This window comes from Penaeus chinensis, chromosome 2 (assembly GCF_019202785.1).
Source record: "Penaeus chinensis breed Huanghai No. 1 chromosome 2, ASM1920278v2, whole genome shotgun sequence".
Lineage (NCBI taxonomy): Eukaryota > Metazoa > Arthropoda > Malacostraca > Decapoda > Penaeidae > Penaeus > Penaeus chinensis.
In genome coordinates, this window is record NC_061820.1 from 25,198,020 (window position 1) to 25,206,108 (window position 8,089).

Consider the following 8,089-nt stretch of genomic DNA (forward strand, 5'->3'; position numbering starts at 1 on the left):
ACGAAATCTTGTAAACAAATTTTCCAGGTATTGGGTCTACCCTTTTGGTATCTGCAAAAGAGACAGCAAGGTACAACTTTTCTTTCTGCAAAGCGAGCCAACTCATGCACACTTTTTACATTTACTTGTAATCGAAGGTGCTGTTGCTATTGTATTAAAATTATCTAAATGTGATCAGAGTCCACCGCAAGAACATAATTGAAATTAATAGGATCAGGAATCAGGACTTTTAAAGGAACCATTCAGTGTGCGCTGGTAGTGCTGTACAGCAACGCTTCTGTGGGGTGGCTGAGACGGAACAGCATTTTCAGACTAATGATGCACTTCCCTCTTCAACCCACTGATTTCTTACATGCCTGATTATGTCTGGGTAATGCCAAGACTCCAACAACCTGTGTCTTATGAATCATATAACAGAAAATAAAAGTTAAAGAAAGAATATAAAACGCAGACAGGAAGAAGGTAAATACAACAGCAAAAACTGAAAACAAAATAAATTCAACTAATCCATCCGGGTCAACTAAACTAGCTTGCTGCTTTAAGATAACTAAAGGGGAAGGGTTGTTCCTCGAAGCTGTCCTAAGAAATTTCAATTTGTTAGTATGAATGGCCATAAAACACAAGCAACTTCTTTTAAAAGTACGCTCTGGGAAAGGGAGAACAATTAATCTGAGTGTACACGTACGAGCAAAAATGTTAGAAAGTTTATAAAGGAAAAATATTCACAGGGTTGTTCATGCAGGTGAAAGTGTCCTTGCAATGCCATTGCTTATGTAGTTTGTAAAAACATGAGAATAATGGTACTGAATGTAATAACAATAATGGTAATAACGATATTGATAATAATAAATCAATAATGATAATGATAGTGATAAATCGATAATAATATTGAAGATAATTACGACAATAGTATAAATAATTATGATGATAGTGATAACAATAATAATTGTAATAATAAAAATAATAATTATAATAAGAATAAGAATAATAAAAATAAGAATAAGAATAATAGCAATAATAATGATAATAAATATAAAAGTAATAAAGATAATGATATTAATAATAAAAGTAATTAAGATAATAATGATTTTAATAATTATGATAATGATAACAACAATAATGACAATTATAATTAAAATAATAGTAATAGTAATGATAACAATGATAATGATAGTAATAATAATAATAACAGTAATAATAATGATGATAATAATAATAATAATAATAATAATAATAATAATAATAATAATAATGATAATGATGATAATGAAAATAATAATAATGATAATAATCCTAATAACAATCCTAATAATAATAATAATGATGATGATGATCTTGATGATAATATTGATGACAATAAAAATGATCTTCCTACTGCTATTACTACTACTATAATTACGAAAACGATTATGATAATGATGATGCTGATGATATTAATAACGATAGTGATGTTAATTATTAATATTGTTATGATAATATTAACAGAACATGAACTACAATAGAAATAATAACAATAGTAGTAGTCATGATAACATTAGTAGTAACAATATTAATAGCAGAAATAGTAATAGTAATGATAATAATGGTAATAATAATATTAATAATAATAATAATAATAATAATAACAATAATAATAATAACAGTAATAATAATAATAATAATAATAATTATTATTATGATAATACTAATGATGATGATAATTATAATAATGATAATAATAATGATACTACTACTACTACTAAAAATAACAATGACAATAATAGTAATAATAATAAAGAAAAAAATAGCAACAACAACAACAATAATAATAGTAATAATAATAATAATAATATAAATAATTATACAGTGATAACAGTAATAAGCATAATAAGGGTTATACAAATAGTAATGATAATCCTTATTATTGCTTTATTAATAGTAACAATAATTCCAATAAAAGTCATGAACTGTTAAAAAAATAATCAAAATAATGATAATGATTGTAATGATAGTTGTAGCGGGGCGTAGACCAAGTAGATTTTTATGTGTCATGCTGAGTTCGGGCTCGACCGAGAATATGAATAAAAATATTCAGGAAAAGATCGTCTGCAGTGAACAGATGTAAGGTTTCAGGCCTACGTCACCGTGTGTGTTGTGTATGGGGGTGTGAATGTTGTATGAGAAGGGGTGTAAGGAAAATACAGAATATGTGTGCTGAATGTTGGATGTGTAAGTGTGTAAATGTGAAAAGGGAGATAGCGTTGGCTGAGCGTCTGCGTGGACGTGTATGGAAGAAAAATGCAAGATCATAGAATTCTTCCTCTTCCCTTCGGGTTGAGCATCCACCTGCTGGCAGTGGTAACCCAGGTGTAGCAAAGTTATGATCTATTCTAGGATATCAGCTTAATATATATCAGATTTGTCTAGCCTTTTTACAGCCTTTCAGGGTTGCGAGATAGAATAACCAGCAATGTGCTGTTTACGAGACCCAAGCCCAAGATCTTTAAGCATTCAGCTTTAGTCAAAACCAGAACTTTGCACCGATGTCATTTGTTTTCCTGACTGGGACTGAGTGAAAGTTCTATGACGGTATGATATTTATTGAACAGGTTACACTCACGAACATTTACCCCTAAGTTGGCGTCCCAACTCGGTAAGTATTTTTAAGCAGAGTATTAGCACGAAAAGAAATACACTAACCCTAATTTAAACAAGTTAATCTCCAACCCTGAATGGAGATTAACATAAAAAGAATAGTGCTGAGGAACTCTGAATAAAAACACTTGTGTAACGAAAGTAAAATGAGGTGTAAGAAACAATTTAGCGTCGGAAGCCAAAAAAAAAAAAAAAAAAAAAAAATAAACACCACAAGGGCATAGATCACGAAGACTGCCTGAACACCCACAAGGTCAGGCAGGAATCGACCAAGGCAAAGTAAAACAAATAAACAAAAGAACGGCAAAGACAAGCTAAAACGGCCCTTAAAATACGGGCGAGAATGTGGAAGATCTTTCTCCCAGGAGGTACGGATCCTCACGTTGAGGAGAAAAAAAAAAGAAACCAAGAAACAACCAATCGTAAAAACAACGACAAAAAAAAACAACAACTAAGTAATAACTTAGCTTAAAAATAGGAAATGGCACACTGGAGGTACGGATCCTCAAGTAGTGTCCCTTCTAAGTGAGTGGTCCTTTTTATGCTCTGACCCTTTGTGAAATCAAAGTGCTGCTTTGGATTTTCGTGGAAGAGAGTGCACGCTGCAAATAGTAATGCAGTATGACACACGCCAAAGTCCAACAGAGACCAGGTGTCTTCTACACACAACCATTAAAATACTTAGCTTGCAAAAACACGGATTCGTCAACCCTGGCGCGAAACGAAGTAAATCCAAAGCGAGCACAATACCGAGAGCGGAACCACTGTCCAGCATAGAAGTCAGGACCGAACTGTCTTCCCCATAAGCATGGCGCGAAAAGAAAAAGATAGGCAAAGCTTCGGAAGACCAACCCGATAGTTCGGTAGTCCAAACAACCCAAAGGACCCGAACCACCATGAAAAGAGAGAGGGGGAGAAAAACAAACAGCCAAAGTATGTAACAACCACTACTCTCTTCAGGGGTTATATTGACACTTTGGAAGCGTCGCCAAAGAGATAGAATATTAAAAAAATAATAATAAAGGAAATAATACATAGGAAAACTGGTAATGTACAATTTGCGTGAAAATTGTGCATTTCGGGCTGCAACTCTCTACGGTATTGGATTTAGAAAATAAATAAATATATTTTTTTCTTTCTCGGAGACTTCAACGCCATCCAAGTAACGAGACTTGGTTGAAAATACGTTCTTTGGTTATTTTTATAACCATATTCACATTAGTTCTTAACACTGTCTTTGGCGGCTCGTATGGCGCACTCGCTGTGCACCCGCACGAGGCTGGTGCTTCGACCGCCATTTGCGTCTCGCCCACGTGACTCTAGTGCGACTTCATAATCCGTGACCAAAGCCATACGAGCCGCCAAAGACAGTGTTAAAAACTATTGTTAACATGGTTATAAAAATAACCAAAGAACGCATTTTCAACCAAGTCTCGTTACTTGGATGGCGTTGAAGTCTCCGAGAAAAAAAATAGAGATTTATTAATATTCTAAGTCCAATACCGTAGAGAGTTACAGCCCGAAATGCACAATTTTCACGCAAATTGTACATTACCAGTTCTCCTATGTATTCTTTCCTTTATTATTATTTGTTTTTTATTCTATCTCTTTGGCGACGCTTCCAAAGTGTCAATATAACCCCTGAAGAGAGTAATGGTTGTTACATATTTTGGGTGTTTGTTTTTCTCCCCCTCTCTCTTTTCATGGTAGTTCGGATCCTTTGGGTTGTTTGGACCACCGAACTATCGGGTTGGTCTTCCGAAGCTTTGCTTATCTTCTTCTTTTCGCGCCATGCTTATGGGGAAGACAGTTCGGTCCTGACTTCTATGCTGGACAGTGGTTCCGCTCTCGGGATTGTGCTCGCTTTGGATTTACTTCGTTTTGGATTTACCTTGCTGTGGATATACCTCGCTTCACGCCAGGATTAACGAATCCGTGATTTGTTTTCACAAGATAAGTATTCTTATGGTTGTGTGTAGAAGAAACCAGGTCTCTGTTAGACTTTGGCGTGTGTCATGCTGCATTACTATTTGCAGCGTGCACTCTCTTCCACGAAAACCCAAAGCAGCCCTTTGATCGCACAAAGGGTCAGACCACTCACATAGAAGGGACACTGCTTGAGGATCCGTACCTCCAGTGTGCCATTTCCTAATTTAAGCTGAGTTATTACTTAGTTTTTTGTTGTTGTTTTTTATGATTGGTTGTTTCTTTGTTTCTTTTTCCTTTCTCCTCAGCTTGAGGATCCGTACCTCCTGGGAGAAAGATCTTCCACATTCTCGCCCGTATTGTAAGGGCCGTTTTATCTTGTCTTTGCCGTTTTGTTTATTTGTTTTACTTTGCCCTGGTCGATTCCTGCCTGACCTTGTGGGTGTTCAGGCAGTCTTCGTGATCTATGCCCTTGTGGTGTTTATTTTTTTATTTGGCTTCCGACGCTAAGTAAATTTCTTACAACACGTTTTCCTGTCGTTACACAGGTGTTTTTATTCAGAGTTCCTCCGCACTATTCTTTTTATGTTAATCTCCATTCTGGGTTGGAGATTAACTCGTTTAAATTAGGTTTCAGTGTATTTCTTTTCGTGCTAATACTCTGTTTAAAAATACATACGGAGTTGGGACGCCAACTTAGGGGTAAATGTTCGTGAGTTATTTTTTTTTTTTAACATCTGGTGTTGATTTCCACGTACATCACCCCCGCTGTGATTAAATTGGTGATGTACGCAACTATCAATTTCTCATGACTGAATCTTTTGTAGACCTCCCTAATGAGTGTAACCTTTTAAATAAACATCATACCGTCATAGAACTTTCACTCAGTCCCAGTCAGGAAAACAAACGACATCTGTGTTAAGTTCTGGTTTTGACTAAAGCTGAATGCTTAACGTTCTTGGACTTGGGTCTCCTAAACAGCACATTGCTGGTTACTCTATCTCGCAACCCTGAAAGGCTGTAAAAAGGCTAGACAAATCTGATATATATTAAGCTGATATCCTAGAATAGATTATAACTTTGCTACACCTGGGTTCCCACTGCCAGCAGGTGGATGCTCAGCCCGAAAGGAAGAGGAAGAATTCTATGATCTTGCATTTTTCTTCCATACACGTCCACGCAGACGCTCAGCCTACGCTATCTCCCTTTTCACATTTACACACTTACACATCCAACATTCAGCACACATATTCTGTATTTTCCTTCCACCCCTTCTCATACAACATTCACATCCCCATACACAACACGCACGGTTCCCGAACCACTAATCGGGTGGTGGCAGCGTGACGTAGGCCTGGACCCTTACATCTGTTCACTGCACACGATTTTTTCCTGAATAATTTTATTCATATTCTCGGTCGAGCCCGAACTCAACCAGACACATAAAAATCTACTTGGTCTACGCCCCGCTACAATAAGAAATATAATAATAATAATAATAATAATAATAATAATAATATTAATAATAATAGTAATAATGATAATAATATATATATTATTCATTCAACTGCTCTATGCATTACGAGGTGTATAGATGCATCTGTTTGTGAAACATTGGACACAGTTATGCTCTTAATTTGTGTTATATAAATTCACACATAGAAACGGTTAATAAAGTAGAGGGTAATAACAGCAACAACAATGATACCAAAAATACAAAACTGATTTTCTAAACCTTTGTCTCAGCAAATGATTATGTAAGTCAGATAAACGGGCAATTTCCATTCGTAATTTCTTTAGCTATGGCCTACTGTGATTTTTATACTTTTTCAAACTCTCAAACTTAGGAATGCCGCATGTCTTTAATCATCCAACCGTATAAATACTGTCTATCACTATATATAGCAAAATCATTCAAAAAAAAAAAAAAAAAAAAAAAAAAAAAACGTGAAACACTCAGTTCAAAGCCTCGACTTGCTCAGAAGGATTGTGTTCCTACGTGTAGTTCGTGTGGGTCGTCTCCATAAAAGCACCGGTCCTAAACTCCGGGCAGACATTGTAGGCTATACATACTGAATTGAGTTTTTACACGATCATTTATTCATACATGTCTCAAAGAAAGGGAGAAGAAACTACTGGTGCTCCCTTGAGAAATGGAACAATCTGCAAAAGCACTTGAAACTATTTCATCATTAAGCTGTGAGCAAAGACTGCCTGGGTTTATTTCCCAGCGGACCGCAAAGACAAGATGTCTGAGTTAGTCTAAGAAGGAGAGAGGGTAAGAGAGAGAGAGAGAGAGAGAGAGAGAGAGGAGAGAGAGAGAGAGAGAGAGAGGAGAGGAGAGGAGAGAGAGAGAGAGAGAGAGGAGAAGGAGAGAGGAGAGAGGAGAGAGGGAGAGGAAGAGAGAGAGAGGGTGAGGGTGAGGGTGAGGGTGAGGGTGAGGGTGAGGGAGAGGGAGAGGGTGAGGGTGAGGGTGAGGGAGAGGGTGAGGGTTAGGGAGAGAGAATGTGAGGCTGAAGGAGGGATTGAGGGAAAGGGAAACAGAAAGAGATTAGGGAGGCACGGAAGGAAGGGAGGAAAGGAAGGAGAGAAAAAAGAGAGGGAGAGGGAGAGGAAGAGAGAAAGAGAAGAAAGATCAGAAAAAAAGAAAGAGAAGTGGAAAAAACAAAACAACGAGAAGAAAAAAGTGTGGGGAAGAGAGAAGAGAAGAGAAGAAAAGAAAGACAGAAAGCGAGAGATTTATAAAATGATATGAAGATAAAGGCGATATGAAGTTAAATGCAGGTCTTGAATACAAGTCGTTTGAAATCGGGTCAGCTAAAGGTAAATGTGACGAACAGAATTCAAAGTGGCAAGGAACAGGGAGGAGAAGATGGTAAACAAGGCAATATTTCAGGGTGAAATATATCTTTGTTGAAGGCTTCTTGGAAATTTCAAAAGGGGCAAAGATAAAATTTAGAGAGGATGAAATTAAACCACTTTTAGGCTAGTATATTCTCCCTATACATTTTTAGATGTTGTGGTAATGAATCCGGATATATTAACAAACGGAGTCACAATTACGAGGAAAAAAATCGCTTCCGACCGCGGATGATATCGTTCCTCCGCCATTAACAGTGCTTTAATTCCCTCAGATTTCTCAGGTCCTTCCCTTCCCGGCTGCCTCCCTCCGCACTGCAAACATCGGAATGCGGAGAAAGGCAGAACATATTTGCACAAGACGAGGAACTGTTGTCGAGGAAGTTGAAACCCAACCAAAACACACAGGCGAGTACGCAACCCGCCTTCCCATGCTGCGAGAAGGGGAAAAGCTTCAGGAAGGGGGGTCGGAAAGGGAAGCTGGCGATGAGAGACGGACACTGCAGTTGTAATTGGATCCAGAAGATGAATGGGAGAGATTGTTTTACTTTTGATTGATAATTGTTGTGTGATGCATTGCATTGGTTCCAAGATAGACATTAAACAAATACAAGAAAATAAATAAGTTGAGTAATGTTGTATAAACGAAAGATCTGAATTTGCAAATACT